This window comes from Rattus norvegicus, chromosome 1 (assembly GCF_036323735.1).
Source record: "Rattus norvegicus strain BN/NHsdMcwi chromosome 1, GRCr8, whole genome shotgun sequence".
Lineage (NCBI taxonomy): Eukaryota > Metazoa > Chordata > Mammalia > Rodentia > Muridae > Rattus > Rattus norvegicus.
The window spans coordinates 131,533,731-131,553,831 of record NC_086019.1 but is presented as its reverse complement, the minus strand read 5'-3'; the positions used below and the strand labels follow the sequence as shown (position 1 = coordinate 131,553,831).

General features: G+C 44.0%; 1 long non-coding RNA gene across 8 annotated transcripts in view; it reads right to left on the bottom strand.

The window, feature by feature from the left end:
- The window catches only part of LOC102551020 (uncharacterized), a 76,127-nt gene that overhangs the window by 20,820 nt on the left and 35,206 nt on the right, over positions 1–20,101 (bottom strand). For 4 of the 8 annotated variants that reach the window (XR_010060559.1, XR_590333.4, XR_005499206.2 and 1 more), the window contains exons 2-3: positions 3,654–3,799; positions 1,120–1,316 (exon numbers count right to left, since the gene is read on the bottom strand). This is a non-coding gene — a long non-coding RNA (uncharacterized LOC102551020). Of the gene's footprint in view, positions 1–638; positions 1,317–3,653; positions 3,800–20,101 lie in introns of all 8 variants that reach the window. The other 4 variants (XR_010060554.1, XR_010060570.1, XR_010060568.1 and 1 more) reach the window with 2 other exon arrangements.

Below are 20,101 nucleotides of genomic sequence, written 5' to 3'. Positions count from 1 at the left end.
GAGTGTTAATGGCTGGGGTTGGGTTATGAGGTTTCTGTTAATATCCTATTTCAATACAGGTTACATGAGCAGAGAATGAACTTTTATCTGGGGTCATTTTTGCATTAATAAAAATCAATTAAGTTCTTGCTATGTATAAATATGAACAAATAGGGGGTCTAATCTCCACTATAAAATGTGATGTCATAAAACTTTAAATGGAAGCTATGGTTTTTCTCACCATCCATCACACCATTTACCAACCAACCAACAAGTGCATTGCCCAGAGTGCAGGGTGGTGAGTCAGCTGGCTTCCTACAATATGCCCTTTGTTCATATCACAGCTCAACCCCATACCAATATAAAGTATTTTTCTCTTTGGTATAATTGTGACAGCAAACTTGTTAGTTGTCATGGGGATAAAATGAGATGCAAGGCCTGACAACTGCTGGGTGAGACTCATCCCAAAAGACAATGCCCTGGAGCTACCTGCTTTTGCAGACTCTAGTAGCGGAAGCCAATGACTGTTCTTTTTTTTTTTTTTTCGGAGCTGGGGACCGAACCCAGGGCCTTGCGCTTGCTAGGCAAGCGCTCTACCACTGAGCTAAATCCCCAACCCTGACTGTTCTAATATAATCCCAGAAATTCTCACTTCTCACCTTGGTCTATGATCTTCCCGTCTAGCTGAGGAGAATAGATCAGTCCTTTGAGGGTGATCCATGCCGACTGTCAGCTTGAGTGGGGTGAGAGTTGCCTAGAAATGGGTTAAGCTCACTTCTGGATGGGTCCAAGAATGTTTTCTGAGAAGAGCAAAGCATGAGACTAAGAGAGTGGGAGCCACCCTAGGATGGTACCACCCAACGAGCTCAGTGCCCAGTGAAAGAAAAAAGCAGAAAACAGGCGTTTGCTCTGCACCCAAGTGCAACCCACCTGGCGTTATCTGAATTTGCAATATCTCCCTCAGGCTGCACACCTGAACACTTGATCTCCCATAATAATGCTGTCCTAATGGTTATGAAACATTTGGAACATGAGATTCAGTGAAGAACATAGACCATTGACACCAGGCTTTTGAAGACTACCTTACCAAGGTCATACCGTTTTTTTCTAGGCTAGCTTCCTATTTCCTAGTCTGCTTACCATCCTCCGTGTCTTCTCAACTGTGATGGACTTCATATCCTCCAAAACCGTGAGCCAAAATAGCTCTTCCTCCTGAGGTTGCTTCCATCGGACATCTTCTCACGGTGACAGGAACGATGATAGACATGCTGTCTTGAGCAATGCATGCTTTGCAGTTGTACTTCCCCCTGCACATCAGAGCTCAGATTCTTCAGCATCTGGAAGTGGAACAGCCCCAACTATTGTCCACATGCCTTCCAAGCCTGAGGCCTCACTGGGGCCCTCTTCATTCCCTGTAAATTCCTGAGAATTTTAGCCTCTTGGACTGAGAAGCTGATGGTTTCCACAGCTCTATAGCTTGTAGATACTCACTATCCAGATAATAAAAGTCAATTCCACAAACCCCTTCTAACTGTGCATACTAGAACACGTAGTATATACCCTATTGGTTCTGTTCCTAGAGAGATCCCTGACCAATATGGTACATACTTTACATTTGGACCCATTTGGTACTGACCCAAGATGTCCCTAAAGTTTTCCACAAGGACTTAGGCAGGGCTTGAGACTTGACTGCACTAGAAGGAGATGGTCAAGTAGGAAATTTGAAGAAAAACTCTAAAGAAAGTTCTAACCTGTATAATAAAGCTGTCTGTCTGTCCTTGGAGGAAGAGAGAAGTAATGGCTGGTATATTTGTTTAATCCAGTTTTTGTAGTAAGCTCTAATCCTCACTCACAAAGTGGCTAGTTTCATATAGAAAACCCCCATCATTTTTATGTTTCTCTGTGGGGGTCGATGGAACATGAAAGGTAGCTGGTCCTCAGCTGAGCTAAAAGGCTTTGAAGTCCCGGAGACCCTGAAGGGATGGTAGGGGCCTCGCCTGCTCCCAGGCAACAGAACCCATCATGTAGCCACAGGCCCCCCATTGATCTGTGGCCATCAACCATGTAAGGGGACTGCCCCAAGCCCTTCCATGTACAGATGAGGCATCCTCATCAGACCAAGACAATAGGAAAAGAGATGTGACCTTTGGTCATGTAGGCTCAAGACTGAGATCTCCATGCTAATGAGGTACAAAGAGGTCTGGAGGACATTGCCAATAAGATTCCCTTCCCAGACATCCCTCCTTGCAAAAGGTATTTAATCTCAGGCCCACCCTGAGAAGGGGGGGTTGTTTTACACATCCACCTTTTGACATGACAATAAATGCCTTAGAACCATGGATTGCGTCTTTTCACCAGGATTTGCCACGGGGAGCAATGGAGAAGACCTTTGCCTACAGGGCTGCTGTAGCGAGGCCTTATCCACAACTGCCACCAGCCAGCCATTAAGCCAAGGACAGTCTCCATGGGACTAGCCGGACCTCCCTTCCCCCAACCCCCATCCCCAAGAGGGCCCCTACTCAATTCTCAACTCTTCCACAACTCCCAACAGTGCCTGGTTGTCCATGAACCTGAGAACCCCATGGTCCTGAGACAGCTTAGGCTTTCCCACGCTTCAGAGTGCACTTTCCCACCCTGTGTGTGGTGCCTCAGTGCTTCCCTACAGCCTAACACCTGCCCCAGCACAGGGTGAGATAAGTGCAGTCAAACTCTCCACGTGCACGCTCGAAGGTATGTATATGTGGAAGCCAGAGGTCACTTTGCCACTTTTTTCTGTATTGTCTGAGAGATAATCTCTCCCTGAACCTGGAGATGGTTATTTTGGCTAGATTGGCTGGCTAGTGGCCTCCGGGATCTGCCTGTCTCTGCATCGCTATGGTTATAGACATGGGTCAGTATGCTAGGCTTACACAGGGGTGCTGAGGATGCAAATCCAAGTGCTCGCACTTGTGCAACTAGCACCCTGCTCACTGAGACAGCTTCCTAACCAAAAGCATCCATTTTAAAACTCGGGGGAAACCCTCACATTTTAAAAATCTTGATTTTTGAGGTTTGCCTCACAAGACTCGGAAGCCTGGTTCCCACAGCCCAGTGGAGCTGAATCAAAGCTGCTGTTTACAGCTTTCCACAGCCCCACGGGTCCTACACTCCTGATTTTTACTTCAATAGCTGGCTGGCTCTGTGGCTTTTGATTCCAACACACAGTTACACTTGACATCAATGTGTGCTTTCATCCAGCAAAGCCTCCAATACTGGGAAAAGAAATGGAATCACCATGCTATCCTATTTGAAGAACAGTGGTCCTCGGGACAGTCCCAAACCCAACAGCACCAGACCCCTACCCAAGTCCTCCTGAATCAGAAGACCTAGAAGTAGGGACCAGCAGTATGTTCTGATGATAATTTGGTGTATTATGTTGAATAAGGAGAAACTAAGGCACACTACACACATACCATTTCCCTGCAAGGACATACTCACTTGGACCAGATCTACTTGAACTCTCCAGGGTGTCCTTAAGGGATTTAAGAGGTTGGCCATTTGGTTACCTGGCAAGCTCTGCATAATCTTCTTAGCACAATGAAGCAAAATGAAGCCACATCCACAGAAACGTGACAAGGGAAAAGCACAGCACTGAAAAATGAAATATGTGTCAAGTCCCCAAAGAAGTTCATTACCTGAAGGACACATTATCCCCTTCTCTTCCCATGAGTCAGCAGAGGGAGTAGTCATTCCTAATTGGTTTACGGCTTAGTATGAAATATTAGGATGCCACAGGATGTGATGACACAGCTGTATTCCTGAGGGGCTGGCTGAGATGAATCTGTATACAGCAGAGACAGGTGGAGACAAAGGAAGCAGGTGGAAATGGGTTGTAAATACACTGTAACTTAAAAAATAATGGGGTGTTTTCTCCCTGAAGGTTTCTGGTGCTTCATCACTAATTAAATACTGAAACTACAAAAAGGAGAAATAAAGTTTACTGGCTGTTTGAATTGGGGGCATAACTGTAAATATTTTGCACCATTAACAGCAATTTCACTTGAAAACATCCATGCCTAGTCTTGGAGCACTGATGTATAACAACAGAGCTCAGAAGAGGATAGAATATATATATACATATATATATATATATATATATATATATATGTACATATATATATATATTGTGGAATATTCTTCAAATCTAGAAAGCTGAAGAATCCAAAATAGTAGATGCCTTACAATAAGGATTATAGTCAAATTCACATCACAGCAAATAGTAAGGCTATTCCCAAATGCAGAAAATCAATAGACAAGTCACTTGGAATTCTTGAGTGACTCATACCAAATGGTAGCTATTGAATCATATATGATTTCCATTCTCCAAGCTTTCGATGATGAGACATGGGTCCTGATCTTGGCTTTAGCCTAAGATGATCCATGATGACGTCACAAGCTTCTGGAACCACAGAGGCACAGGAACAAACTCAGCTCAGTCAGCTCACAACCCCATAACTGACTGTGCTCAGCCTCTCTGTTTCCCTGGCTCACACTCTGTCTCCAGGCTGGACAGGGAAAGGGAGATGGCACACACCTTGAAGAAAGATTAACATTAGGAGAACCGGGAATGAATCTGTCTTAGCTACTTTCTCCTTGTTGGGATAAAATGCCCTGACAAAAGCAATTCAGAGTAGAAACAGCGCGTGTGTTATTTACAGCTCCAAAGAGATACAGTCTGTCATGGCAGGGAAGGCATGGCAGCAGGCAGGGAGGACATGACAAGAGGAACAGGAAGCTGGCTTGAATTCAGACTCAGGAAGCAGAGGTTGTGAACAGGAAGTAACACCATGCTATAAAGCCTCAATTTGTGCCACTTTGACACACTTCCTCCCCCAAAACTCCATCCCCTACAGCAGCACCAGCTGGGGACCTTGAGTTTAAACACATGAGCTCATGGGGGCACATTTCACAAGCAAACAACAGTGTTCCTCAATTCCGTCAATGCAGAAACTAGAGTCTTCTTCAAGGAGGAAAAAACCAGATAATGTCCTCTTTCTAGTTCCACCTGACAATATGGAGTGTGAACATGATGAAGTCCTTCAAAATGGTTTCTTGATCCAACTTTCTCATTCACAGACAATGCCTAACTTTCTTATCTGTAAAAATCTTCTCCACAATTCCTTCTTGAGGCTATGGTGAAGGGTAACATGCAAGGGAGATCATCTGAAGGAACGTCTTGTCAACTGACGGGAACCTGGGCTCCTAAGCAAATGCAGTGTCTTGTTAGCGATCTATAAAATGTGGTCTTCGGGGAAGCCACGTGAGATAAGGTCATTGCAGTGATCAGAGGGGTTTGGGAAAATAACGGGACAGTGTGAATAATGCCCGGCGTGCATCAGTGGAGCATGATTGGCGTTGGACCTTCCTTTGCCAAGGCTCTGGAATTCAACCAAGAGTGAAAATTCAGACTAGTTTCATATGAGCTAAAAATCCCCAAGAGTTTAGAATCCTCTTTTGAATACTTAATGCTCCCAAATATCAATTCGTGAAACAAAAAGAATCGTGTCGAGCCCTTTCAGGTAATGAATCTGGGATCTAATGCGCCTGTTTCAAATACTCAAAATAAATCCCTTTGGCCAAGAGAGGAGCTGCTAGGTCTCAGAAAGTCTGCATGTCACAGATTATCTTGCAAAGCAGATTCGCCAGGTCATACTTAAACCAGTTCATAGAGAAACCGCAGTTCTACGTCTTTCCTACACTTACATTTTGACTTTTTAGATAGTTTTCCCACATGACTAAATACAGTTCGATACCATAGTGTGTTTCTAATTCCCCTGACAGAATAAAGTGGGGTGTGTTTCTATGTCTTGCTCATCATGTTTGCTTCCTTGCCTATAGAAAGCCTAGTCTCATCTTCTGCAAAAATTAAAATAAAAAGAAAAGAAAGGAAAGGGAAAGCAGATGGAGTTGACATTGCTGCCCAGCAAGCAATTTTGGGGCCTCCCATCCACTCCTCCCTTGTCTCTATCTGGGTCGTCAACCACAGAACGTGCCTACTCCTCTCTAGAACACAGTAATTGACACAGTAAGAAACTACTCAGCCAAAGAACCCAGTCTTCTGAATCAGAGAAAGGACTGGAAGAGCTTGAAGGGGCTCGAGACCCCATATGTACAACAATGCCAAGCAACCAGAGCTTCCAGGGACTAAGCCACTACCTAAAGACTATACATGGACTGACCCTGGACTCTGACCTCATAGGTAGCAATGAATATCCTAGTAAGAGCACCAGTGGAAGGGGAAGCCCTGGGTCCTGCTAAGACTGAACCCCCAGTGAACTAGACTGGTGGGGGGAGGGCGGCAATGGGGGGAGGGTTGGGAGGGGAACACCCATAAGGAAGGGGAGGGGGAGGGGGATGTTTGCCCGGATACCGGGAAAGGGAATAACACTCAAAATGTATATAAGAAATACTCAAGTTAATAAAGAAAAAAAAAGTCTTCTGCATGTCAGGTATCACTCCTGTACAACACAACCCTACGACACAATGCTTGGCACATTTCCTTGAAAGGGGATAAGGACATATTGAAGAAAGCTCTCTTGGTGCTAGTATGATGATGTCGCTAACCATCTGGCTACACAGAGGCCATGTAACTCGAAAAGAAAGAACAAAAGAAAAAGAACATGAGGTAGGGGACCTGAGGGAAGTAGCTGAGCTCCTGGGCCTCACTGTGCCTGATGACAGATCCCAGGAAGACAAGCCAATGAATTTCACCCATTGCTTAACTTCCTTTGAGTTTGTTTTTCTGCCACTTGCAGATATCATGAAGAAAAGTTCTTTTAGGAAAAAAAAGACTAAACACTTAATACTCTATATATTTTTTTCAGCCAGGCATGGTGATGCATACATGAAATGTCAGTAATAAAGAGGCACAGGCAGGAAGATAGTGAGTTCAAGGCCAGCCTAGGCTACATCCAAAGTTCTAATCCAGCCTAAATACATAGGCAACCCTATTTTTAAATGTTTTTTAAAAGTATCTTTCCTATATTTTGAGCTAAGAGGCGCAAGTTAAATGTTCCATGAAAGCTGTAGCAACTGACAGTCCCGTAGTGTTTTACAGTCTTAACAGCACTCGTTATTTATTTTACTGTTACTTATGTGTGTGCATGTGTGGCTGCTGGGTGTGGAACATAAGTGTGGGTGCCTGTGAAAGCTTATGTCAGATATCCTGGAACTGGAGTTATAGGTGGGTGGCTGTGAGCTACTATGTGCGTTAAGCAGTTAAGCTTAACCAGTTAAGCCAATTCCCGGCTCTATACCAGAGTCTTCTTCACCTGAGAGTTTCCCCGCCAAATCGGCCTACCTAAAACACACAAAACATTTGCTTCATTCTCAAACAAATGAAACAATGTGCTTTAAGAGTTCCTTGCTTCTACTTGGGAAAACCAACTTCAAATAATGTTACAGACTCACTATTGTCAAGCAGACTCTGTACTCCTCGCACATCCTCGGTGCATGGTAAGGGCTTAACAACTGAACCAAGGATTGTCAACGGCAGGCAGACATAATGGTGGGTGACAAAAGCAGGGAAAGTGAACAATATTCCCCAGAAGCTAGCATGGCAGCCAGTCACTTAGGAGAAGAGGAGTCCATATTGAATGCTAGCATCGTATGCACACCTCTAGAGTGAATAATGACTTGTAGTGAACAGGAAGAGGTCTCTGTAATCAATATTTTAAAGTGTTTGATCAAAGAGGCTGTGTTCTAAAGCAAAGGCAAAGAACATGAACAAACAAGACACAGAGAGACGGTGACTTATACGTAAGAACATCCAAAGTAGAATGAGAAAAGTCAGACGTCCTCGTGAATGTCTTCCCTAATGTATGCTTGTGGCCGCACGAGCCATGGTCAGTTTAGCTCCTAAGTAAACTTTGTGCCCACTCTCACTTTCAAATCATTTTGTTAGCCTATATCACTTCAATGTACTAACAGGGTTCTTGTGATATTCCCACATGTGCATACAACGTGCATTTTCTTGCCCACCGTTCTTGTACCCTGACCCCACAAACACCCTGGTACTTTTTCTAGTCCTTAGCAATCACTCTTCTATTTCCAAATTAAAACTTTTAAATCTCTGAAGAATCATTTCTGTCCTAGTTAAAAATTCCCTTGAGCTTTTTTTCTAGTGTAGACCCTGAACCCAGGACATTCTAAAGAACAGCACTGTGGGATTCTGAAAACCAGAGGAGTTGGCCAGACATGTCATCGGATTGCCCTGTCCAGTCGGTTGCTTGGCTCAAGCTTCCTTCTTGTGGTGAGACATAGCTGTGAAATTACAAGCACTTACCTTCCAAAGTGTGCAGAAAGACAAACACTGGGAAATAAAAATCATTTGCCCTCCAGCTCAGTTAGTGATGACACTCCAAAGGGAATGGGATCAAAATGTGAATGCTTCACTCCTTCTCTAAAAGGGGAACAAGAATACCCTTGGCAGGGAAGAGAGAGGCAAAGATTAAAACAGAGACTGAAGGAACACCCATTCAGAGCCTGCCCCACATGTGGCCCATACATATACAGCCACCCAATTAGACAAGATGGATGAAGCAAAGAAGTGCAGACCGACAGGAGCCGGATGTAGATCGCTCCTGAGAGACACAGCCAGAATACAGCAAATACAGAGGCGAATGCCAGCAGCAAACCACTGAACTGAGAATAGGACCCCCGCTGAAGGAATCAGAGAAAGAACTGGAAGAGCTCGAAGGGGCTCGAGACCCCTTATGTACAACAATGCCAAGCAACCAGAGCTTCCAGGGACTAAGCCACTACCTAAAGACTATACATGGACTGACCCTGGACTCTGACCTCATAGGAAGCAATGAATATCCTAGTAAGAGCACCAGTGGAAGGGGAAGCCCTGGGTCCTGCTAAGACTGATACTCCAGTGAACTAGACTGGTGGGGGGAGGGCGGCAATGGGGGGAGGATAGGGAGGGGAACACCCATAAAGAAGGGGAGGGGGAGGGATTAGGGGGATGTTGGCCCAGAAACCAGGAAAGGGAATAACACTCGAAATGTAAATAAGAAATACTCAAGTTAATAATAAAAAAAAAAAAAGCTCACAAAACTTGCCAGACTGTTTATGCTCAAGCCAGGAGGCCTCCTAAAGATTTACAGCAAGTTCTACTCCAGTAAAGAACCTCATTTGCATGACATTGTTGTGTTTATATTCATTAGTAACTAACAGCGTAGGACAGAGAGGAAAGAATTTATGTGCACAGAGGTTGTGTTGAAAGCTTTCGAAAATGTGACAGAGACTTCGGGCACACGTATAATGGTCATTTCCTCATTCTTATTTGAAAATCCATTCCCCAGCTAACCAAGTGAAAAACTACATTTCCCATCCACCTTCACGGAGGCGTGCTCAAGTGACTCATTCCCAGCCAGTAACGGTTAAGTGGAATGGTAAGTTTTCTTTTTTCCTGTTGCTGTATTGGCGGACCCTCATTTGATCAGGCAATGATGCACTGTGGTAAGACTGAATGAGATGTGTTAGGTTGGAATACCAGCTACCATCTCAGAATAGGGGAGTTGGAACTGCAATCTAGGAATGCAGAAGAAAGCTGAGAGTAAGGGGGCTTGAGCGCCCACTTGCTCACACTGTAACCCTGCACTGCTCTTCCCTGAGCTTTGTTGAATAACACCTCAGACTTGGTATATTTTCTAATGTGGGAAGCTTCAAATAACCATGATTTGTTTAAAAGATTGAAGTATATGCCAGGATAAAAGAAAAGGCAGATTTTTTTTTAAGATGGGGGATCTTAGATGAAATGCCCAACAGTGGGGAGAGGAAACTTTTAGATTCCACCTCCAGTAGAAAGAGGAGTCCACCTCCATCAAGTGGAGGGATGGGGTTGCCATCCCACAGTCAAAAACTCTGATCCAGAATTGTTCCTGTCTAAAAGAGAAGGGATTAAAATGGAGAAGAGACATTGAGCCACCAACCAGCCCTCCGCCAGCCCCCAGCCACACATAAGCAGAAGACTTCCGGGTCTGGCCTCAGTGAGAGACGATGTGCATAAACTGTGAGAGACTTGAGGCTCCAGGGAGTGGAAAGGCCTGGCCGGGGTTGGGGGTGGGGGTGTGGTGGGGCGAACATCCTTTTGGAGGGGGCGGGAACAGGACAGAACAGGATGAGGAATGAGAGGAGGAACTGTGGGAGGATGGACCAGGAGGGGGGTAATGACTGGACTGTAAAAAAATAAAAGTAGGGGGCTGGGGATTTAGCTCAGTGGTAGAGCGCTTACCTAGGAAGCGCAAGGCCCTGGGTTCGGTCCCCAGCTCCGAAAAAAAGAACCAAAAAAAATAAATAAATAAATAAATTAAAAAAAATAAAAGTAATAAAAACTTAAAAAAAAAAAAAGACAGGGTCTTGAACTCACAGAGATCCATCTGCCTGTGCCTAAGACTGCTGAGATTAAAGGTGTGTGCTGTCAGCCCAGGTAGATTGAATTTTAAAATGAGTTAAATTAGGGCTGAAGAGCTGGGTCAGCGGTTAAGAGAACTACTACTCCTAACTTAAGTTTTCCTGTGAGGAACCTCTTGATACCCACATGCAGCTAACAACCATCTGGGACTCCCGTTCCTGAGGATCCCGTTACCCTCCTCTGGACTCCTTGAGCACCAAGCACCAAAGTGATGCACAGACACGTATGTAGGCAAAACAGCCATGCACATAAATAAAAATAAACGAATCTTTTTAGATGAGTTAGATTTTATGAAGATATTGTGTTGTCTCCCTGGGATGCCCTAACCTTTTATCCCAATAATTTCCATGGGTGCTAAAACCTGTCCCATGTTTTAGGTTGACAATCACTCTGTATTTGTGTGGTTCTAACAGAAACAGAAGAAAAGATGGTGCGTTCCTTGCTTACTCCCCAACATACACACACACACACAGAGAGAGAGAGAGAGACAGAGACAGAGACAGAGACAGAGACAGAGAGGCAGTCAGGCAGACAGAGGGACAGAGGGGCAGAGGGGCAGAAAGGCAGGTATATAGACAGACACAGAGACAGAAAGGCCTCTGAATTAGAATCTTTGACTCCTGAATTATGAAAATTTGTTGAGTTCTTCTTATGAGGTCCTCTCTCTAGGGGTTCCGCTTTTGATTCCAAGCTGCAAATATTTCAGCTGCCCTAAAGAGAAAAATGGCAGCCTAGTTGAACTCTTTCTTCTCCTTTTGTGAAGTTCTACTAGCTTTTTCTCTCAGCAACTGGAAGCCTATGGCTATTTTAAATCTTGGTTATCTATCTCCTGCCTATTCCTAGAGGCAGTGTTAACTAAATCCAAAAGAAACTGCAGAAGTCAGCTCATAATACAACATTTGCCACTGTCGTCTGCCTCAGCAGCTCTGCCATCTTCATCTAAGTGTTCGTGTGTGTGTGTGTGTGTGTGTGTGTGTGTGTGTGTGTGTGTGTGTGTGTGACTTATGCATAAGCACATGTGTGCCTCAGAGCAGATGTTGAAGTCAAAGGACAATTTTCTTGAACCAGTCCCCTCTTTCCACCCTGTGAGCTTCAGGGATCAAAGTCAGGTCATCAGGCTCACCCGGCAAGCACGTGTGCCTTCCGAGTCATCTTGCCCGCACTGGTTTCTATTATTTTACCTGGCACTAAGTTCTGAATACTTTTATGCTTCTGGTTACCAAGATGACAGTATTAAAAGTCAAGATCACATCACTGGAATGGTGGAATTAAAAGACGAGACCACTGCGGGCAATTAGGTCTCGGCTATAAATGCTATTAATGGCCCCATAAAAACCCCCAAAGACCCAAATACCCTTTCTGAGAGCCAGTGAGCAGGTACTGCTGTGAGCAAGAGAGTCTTCGTCTTCGCAGGACTTAAGGGAACCTGACCTTCCCATCCTCCAGAAATATTTCTTAATGCTACTCAGTTTGTTTTGTGCTTCTCTTGTTACAAAGCAGCATCCCAGACGGACTGTTTGGTGTTCTACATTGTTCTCTAGATGAATAGTATCTATTATCTACAGCCAGATACTCCATCCCTGCTGGAACTTATAATCTCTCAATGGAAACTTTGAAAACTCAGAAATCTACCACTTTAAGCATTCCTCTGCTTCAGACTTCCAAATGCTGCCCACAGCCGCTTTGCACTCTTAAGTTCACCCCCTACACAGGCTCACCCACACACCCAAGCCAAACTGACCTGATTTCTATCCCTCACTTCAGAGCCCGAGGAGACATGTTTTGTGCTCCCTTACTCCTCAAAAGGGCTTCCTGAAAGAGCCTGGTGTGGCAGATACAGCTCTCAATCTGGACCCTCCGTTTCGTGGAAAGTGAAGGTTCATTTGTATACTGACTACAGAGCCTCAGAAAACACATCGACCTCTCTGAGCCTCTATGACCTCCTCTCCAAAACGAGACAGTCAAAGCTTTTATGGACACTGAACTAGGTATCACTTGTCTAAACACCTTAGTATTTACATTTTTCTGCCTTTCCCTTCTTTATTCAAAAATCAGCAAACCTCGTGGAGCAGCAGTGATGTGTACCAGGGACAGATGGATCTCTGTAAGTTCGAGGCCAGCATGGTCTACAGAGCAAGTCTCAGGACAACCAGAGCTACACAGAGAAGCCCTGTCTGGGGAGGGGGAGGTAAACTACAAGGAAACATTCTTTGCAGCCAAGATCTTCATTTTAGTTTCTGTGACAGTGGTCTGCCTCCCTTTCTCCTGCTTCAGGAGTCAAACATGTTTGGAGCCATTTCCTAGACACACACATATCCTGCCTTCACAAGTTGTGCCCCGCCCCACTGAAGGGCAGGAAGATACCCCAGTTCCACTCAGCCCTTTCTTAAGGGAAGAGGAGCAAGTTCTCCTCAGAAAACATCTCTTTTTTCTAATGTCCCAATCCTTGACTAACTGTGGCTTGCTTCTAATTGCTTTTTCCTCTCATGTTTTATGTCCACTGCGCAGTTCGTTTGTTCAAGCATCACTTCAAATGAAATGGCGCCAGCAAAAAGATATTGCATCTTTGGATCCTTCTAGTCCAGTTGCGAACTTTATACTTAATCCTTTAGGGCACTCTTGTCTGGTAAGTTTTAATTTATATTAAATTTTCTACAAGGAGAAGGCAGCATGGTCAAAGCGAGAGAGCGAGACAGACAAGAGTCGGCCTTTCATAAATTAGTAAGCTTCACGGGCCGCCTTCCTTGACCCTTTAAACTCTATGAAATTAATATAAGTAGACAACTAAAGTCTGCCTGGCCCCGCCAGAGCCCTGCAAGTTCACTTAAGCAATCCAAGTTTCCTTAAAGTTTTATAAGCCAGCTTTTAGAACAAGTCCTTTGTACTTATTGCTGGTGACAGTGAGCATTGCCACAGCCAATGAACCTTACTGACTTACGACCCCAATATGGTCGAGCACCGTTATCAAGGGAAATATCAGAATCAATGCTTGTATATTACACTGAGGTCCTGACTTCTGCAAAAGCCCCCTACAGACCCTTCAGAATCTGTCAGGGAAATAAACAGCTAACACTCCAAGACGCTCCGCTGACACTGCCCTGACAGTGCTGTTTGCTTAACCACTTCCCAGTCATCCCGCCCTTCCAAAGGGTGTGGGGTGCTTCAGAAGAAAGTAAAGAAGGGGTGTTATTATGTTTCTAATCCTTTTCCAGTGGGACCATATTGGTGCCCACTTTCTGAAGGGGCAAGATGGGTGATTTTATCATAAGGAATAGGGAGCCCCATTTTTTCTTCCCTCACAATTAATTGGCTTGCATTATTAAACCTCTCCTGATAGAATGGGCAGAGAGTGTCACATGGCTCCCATGTGGGCACTTTCCCTTACAGTCTGCTTGAACTGGAAGAAGGCCGTTTCCACAGCCATCTATTTTTAAAAAAATTATTTTTGCATGAGTATGTGGCGGGGGGGGGGTATGGTTTGTGTGTAGGTATGTGTCTGGAATGAATGTGTGTGTAAGTGTGGTGTGGGGGGTTGGTTTGTGTGGGGATGTCTGGTATGCATGTGTGTAGATGTGTGTGTACGTGTGGGGGGGTGTGCATGTACGTGGAGTATGGGGGAGGGAGGGGCTGGTGTGTACACCATATACTTGCGGGTGCCCTCAGAGATCAGAAAAGACACTGGATGCCCTTGTGAAGTGCTTGATGTGAGTGCTGGGAACTGAACTCTGGAAGAGCCGCAAGTGCTCTCAGTGGCTGAGCTATCTCTCCCATCTCCCAAGAACTACCTCTCAGCTTACAGAAATCGCTCAAGCTACTGCTTCCATGGTTCCTCTCTTACATATATAAGCACCAACCCTCCTGTGCACTGACTTCTCATGTAACTTTAAAATTTTTTATTTGTGACAAGCATATATAATATATATACATATACTATGTATATACATATACATATATATATACATATACATATATATATATATGACCTCGATGTTCTGCCAGACACAGGAGGATAATCTATAATTACTGTGTTTATCTGAACTTACATTTTAGGACCTTTTTCCCATCTCTATGGTCAAAGAATTAAAAACCTTGTGATGTCAAAACCAAAGCGTATGAAAAAAGAACACCTCCTCCCTCCTCCCTTGCAAGGAATAATCTGTCCTCTTCTAATGCTGGAACTTTCTCTACTATCTTTTTTTTTTTACCTTTCCCCCTGCAATTGCTGTTCACTCAGCTGTGCAAAACATTCTATCTGGTAGAGTGCCCGTTCCTGAAGCTTGCCAATCCTGAGGAACACCACATCTAACCTTCAGCCCCTAGGCAGAGCACTAAAAAACGTAAGTGAGCCTGCCCAGAATTCAGTCCAGGTGTCAGCATCGCCCAGGGGTACTCAGCCTAGAATCAAAAAGTCCACCTTCCCTCTCTGCAAGTCCAGTAGTCATATTTTTGGCACAAAGTAATTCACATTGATTTAACTTTTGTTATTGGAAAACAGGTACCATTTGATGCTCCTCAAAGGAACAGGCTTCAACCAGTTCAATGGCTGGATGGCCTTAGGTTTTGTTTAAAGTAATGATGCCTGTGGGTGCTGGGGGTCACCACATGAATGGAAGACATATCTGCCAACAGGGTCGTGAAGGACACGATGTCCTGCTTAACGTGTCCAAGTGTAACAGCATAAGAAGATGAGTCCTCAGGGCAACCCCAAGGGTCAAAGCTGGGGTCTGCAGTGTCCAAGTATAAGAACACTCAAAGTAACCGGAGAGACAGACACAGCAAGAACAAAGAAAAATCCCTGTGTAGCTGCTGAAGGTGAGATTCAAAGGCACATAAATTATTCTTATTGATAGCTACCTCGGAGTTGTGAAGCTGGCACTGACTGAGGATAGGGAATCCACTGAAGGGAACCAGAACCTTCAGTATGAAGCACAGAGTGAGCACTTCACGCCTGCGGGGCTACAGCCTTGGACTCAACCAACAATGTATAGGAGATACTCAAGGGTGGGGGAGATGGTAAATTAGCAGTACAACTACAAAAAGCATATATGCTCTTAAAATTCAGCACAGTCTCTATACCCTAAAAGTAAGCAGCACCATGCCCTGGGCTTGAAAGGGGACTGTATCCAAAGGAGAACTCAACACAATCAGCTCCCTCTGCTCCCTGACTTCGGATGCAAAGTAACCGGATGCCTCTACCTCCTGCTGCCTTAACTTCTAAAACTTTAAACCAAAATAAATCCTCCCTTGTTTCCATTGCTTTTATCCTGTATCTTGTCGAACCAAGGAGCAAAGTAACCAATGTAGCCACTAAGTTTGATCAAGACCATTCTCAACCACAACAGGAGCTATGCTTGGAATACATGAGACGTTGATTATAAAACTTGCTCCTACATTAAGATTATCAGGTGTTGCTGTGTAGATGGGACTTTTAAAGGAAATTGGGGCATCACTCAAACCATGTACATGTGTAATACGGCCACAGATTTTTTTTATAGTCTTCCAGGAGATTCTAATGTGCAGCCAAGTCTGAAAAACCACTAGCTTAACAGGGTCCTGATTCGAAGGGAGAAGGAGGCAATTCCAGGTCAAATCCATTAAAGCCACATAAAGCACACCAACACTACTACCACCCACATCTGCCCGGCACATGCCTAAAACCTTTTGGTTCAAGTTTTATCCAACCTGCCTGATTTCCATCAGGGGAAAAACTGCATTTGTGAAATCAAACCCACTCTGAATAACTGTAGTTCATGTGCACTCAACACATTCTCCTGAGGACAGGCACTAAAATAACTTGGACCAAATCATCTTTTTAATTTATTGAAGCATCCTCAGGAGGGAGCTTGCATTTTGCTACTCCCTATCCCACCTCCCATTCCCCCCCCAAAAAAAAATCAGGGAGGAAGAGGACTAAGCCCCATTTTTTTCTGTAGGGAGTTTTCTATCCTTGACTTTATCTGTGGCTCTTTTTTTTTAAGATTTATTTATTTATTTATTTTATATATGAGTACACTGGTGCTCTTAACCACTGAGCCATCTCTCCAGCCCTATCTGTGGCTCTTGTATTCGGCATAGTAACCTGTTTTATCCCTTCTCTGTGCCCCTCCCCTGTCTCTCTGATTGACAGTTTGTTTCAACAGGGACCATAAACAATAGGCTGTAGCACCGGGGTGTATCACACATTCACAGATGAGGTGCTATGTCCACAGCCCCAAGTCAAGCCTTTTTCAGACTCAATGTCATTTAAAGCTCACAGTGAACAGATGACTTCTTTTGCCCATTACAAGATGCAGGTCAGACCCCAGTTCATAGAACCAGGACACAGTTAGGCAGGAGACCAGATCCAGGGTACCTCCTTCCAAGCTAAACTTAGGAGACTCAAAAGTCCCACCTCCTGTCAGCAGCCAAGAAGGGTCAGTGTACATTTTGTTTAATCATACACATCCACCACAGAATTGTAAACCATGTGGGTGGGCATGATACTTTAGTCACCTTTCATTTCCTTGAAGCCAGCGTGGGGTCCAGAGCATAGTAAGATCTCAGTATCAGCCCGAGGAGACTGTAAATGCTAAAGGATTCAGTCATCAGAAGGGTTCTTTCACTGGTAGAGCCTAAGCTTCTTCATCGCAGAAGTCCGGGTTGACACTACACATTTCCCATTTCCTTTACCTCCTCCTCCTTTTGATAGAAATCAAAAATATGATGTTTATTTTCACACATTTTCCCACCCGCCTGTGCCTTGTTTCTGCTTTGAGGAGAGTGGATGTGTGCAGAGGCCTCACATATCTCACATATCACACAGGAGATATGAGTCAGAACACTTAGAGGAAAGGATGCTGATTGTGCCACAGTCTTTCCTAAGGGGATAAGCCAAAGGCTCTCTATCCCTTCTACCTTCAAGGAGAAGGAGAAAAATGCAGCAAAGTCAGCTCTTAGAGAGCAAGTGCTTCCTCTGCTGCTCAAACCCCCATACCCTGCAAGTTTAGTATTAACTTAGACAGAGAAAGACATTGGGAACATAAATTTCCGGCCCCAAATTTCTTAATGTCCTAAAACAGAAAGAACTACCGTACTTCAGCTCTTCCTTGAAATACAGAAGGGTTTATAAATCAGAGGAACATCTCAGGAAAAATTTGGGAACTAAGATTTGAAACACTAAAATTGCCAAATAATGAAATCAGTACTCTCTGGGGCCTACATAATGCTACACAGAATCCTGTCTACCTACCCAGTTACAGGCAAGCAATGGAGACTCAATCTTCCTTCAGCAGACACAGAATAAAGTAATAGGCACTTCCCCGGGGCAAATGTTCTTAGACACATCTACAGGTAGGAAATGAATCTAAGGATCTGTCCAAAGTCATATTCACAAAGCCCAGAGAAAAGACTGATGGGTACAAGGGGCTGTAGTCAAACTGCAGTCTACCTTTAAGAGCTAAGCCTTAATTTATGCGCCTGAACATCACAAATGTGGTGCAGAGGAAGCTAATTGCCTGGAATTGAAGTGTCTCTTTCAAGATGTGATTTAAAAAAAGAAGAAGAAGCAGCTTTAATTGCTTCATTGAAGAAAGTCAGTAAATCTAGTAGTGATCATAAAATTTTTATACCTGTTGGTTCTATCCAATGCATCATGAACATCCCTGTAGTCCTAAAGGAAGTCTTGTTATTTTCAAAAGAATACCAGAGTATCCCTACACAGCTTCTGATTGTCTGAGTTTAAAGCAGTCTAAAGTGGGTTTCAATGTCCTCTTTCTGTAACTCAACAGAAATGTTCACTGAACTTGGGATATAGCTCTGTGGTAAAATGTTTACCCATCACATGTGAGGTCCTGAGTTGGATACCCCATATTGAAGCAATTTTATTTAACAAACAGAAGAAGGGAAGCCCAGGAACAATGTGTGTCTGGATAAGCAGAAGGCATTTTGTATATCACTATGGAGGTCTTCCTCACTGGCTAATGGCAACGCATCAAGTGAGATTAGAAGAGGTGAGAAGCATGCACACCGATTCTTCATGCACAAATGTTTTAGGAAAGCTGGAAGATAAAGGTTGACAAAATGGAGTCATCAAATCTTCTGTGTGGATTCTGCATTGCATATGACTCACGTTAACCTACCAGGAACAGGCACGTGTCATATTTGTCCCGTGAACCAAGTTTTTTTGTCTTTCCCATCAGGCCTGCCAAAAACAGGCCTTCCTCACTCATTCTCCTAGAAAAATTCAATCATCTCTGGGGACACATTTACATGTTCCAGAGTCTCAGTTAGGTTCCTCCTTTTTCTGATTCTCCAAGCAACTTTCCATACACCTCCACTGTGGATCATGTCTCATACTGGTTTGCCTACCTATTTTGAAATGTTTATTTCCCTCCATGAGATTAACTGGCAAGAGTACTCCCTGCACAGGACAGTGTCTGTATTATAGTAAGTGACCAATAAGAATAAAGGCTGTGACATGACTCAGGCACTTAGCACAGGTTCTAGTTAATAGTAACAGTGAGTTAGGCAATACCAGATATAGTATTTGTTCTTGGGCCACGTGTGCTGTGAACAGACTAGAGACACGATTATGACTCAAAGACACCTGCCCAAGCCCCTATGTAGGTGGTGGCACTATTTCTGGCTGAAAGTAGGATTGGAGAAAGAAAGGGATAAAATTGAAGGCAGACTTTTAAATATCATATGGTTTAATCACCTATAAACTCTGACAAGGATATGTGGCCTTTTGGTCACAGCAGAAATATCCAATTCAGAAATATCAACTTGAAGATGACAGAATGAAAAGGGTACAGAGGCTGGGCAAAGCTGTGGATAGGGAAACTGACTTGGGACAGTTCTGGGAAGTACCATGCTATTACCGAAGGAGTCTGTCAGTAACAAAATGGGGAAGCATCTAGCAACTAAATATATCGTATTTCCTAGCCTGCAGATACAGGATGTCTTTAGTTTTTAATTTTTATTCTTTTTATTGTTATTTAATGTTTTCCTCCAGCTACAGTATCAGTGACTTTCACAATGCATTCTGCAGAAAAGGAACAGCTTCTCTCCAGCAAACATCATTTCACTTATTTATTGCCATAGTTTAAGCACAAAAGCAGCTTTGCTCATGTAAATATACCACACTCGTAGACAGTAAGAGGCAGTTATGTGCTTTTCCGGTGCCACCTGTGAGCATTCATTATTAAGTCCCAACTTTGCCTTCCACAGCATCCACATTCACATTCACAGGCAGCAACGTCAAATAGCCCCATCCCCTCCTCTTGCTTGTTTGCTTGATTACTGTTATGGCCTGAGTGTGCGCTTCAGTTTGAATAGCAAAGCCTTGCCAATAGAGTGTTTTTCCATGCTCCCCTGGTCCATGGAGATCACAGAGATTCCAGGAGTGCTGGAAGTGTTACTCAGTGGTGTCATTCTCAGATCTGGCTTGCATCCTCAGATCAGAAAATCTCATAGAATCTGGGATAAGCCTCAGGACTTGGCTCTGGGAACTGGGTCTTTCTCTGATGACCCTTCTTTTTACAGTAGGGAATGTATGTCGTAGCCTTCAATTCATACTGAGAAGATCCTGCTTTTATCCTCCCTCTTCGGGTTTATGCTTGAGAGACTAAGTATTGTCCTAGCTTGAGTTTGCACCACATAGCTCCCTGAGCTAGTTAACAATGC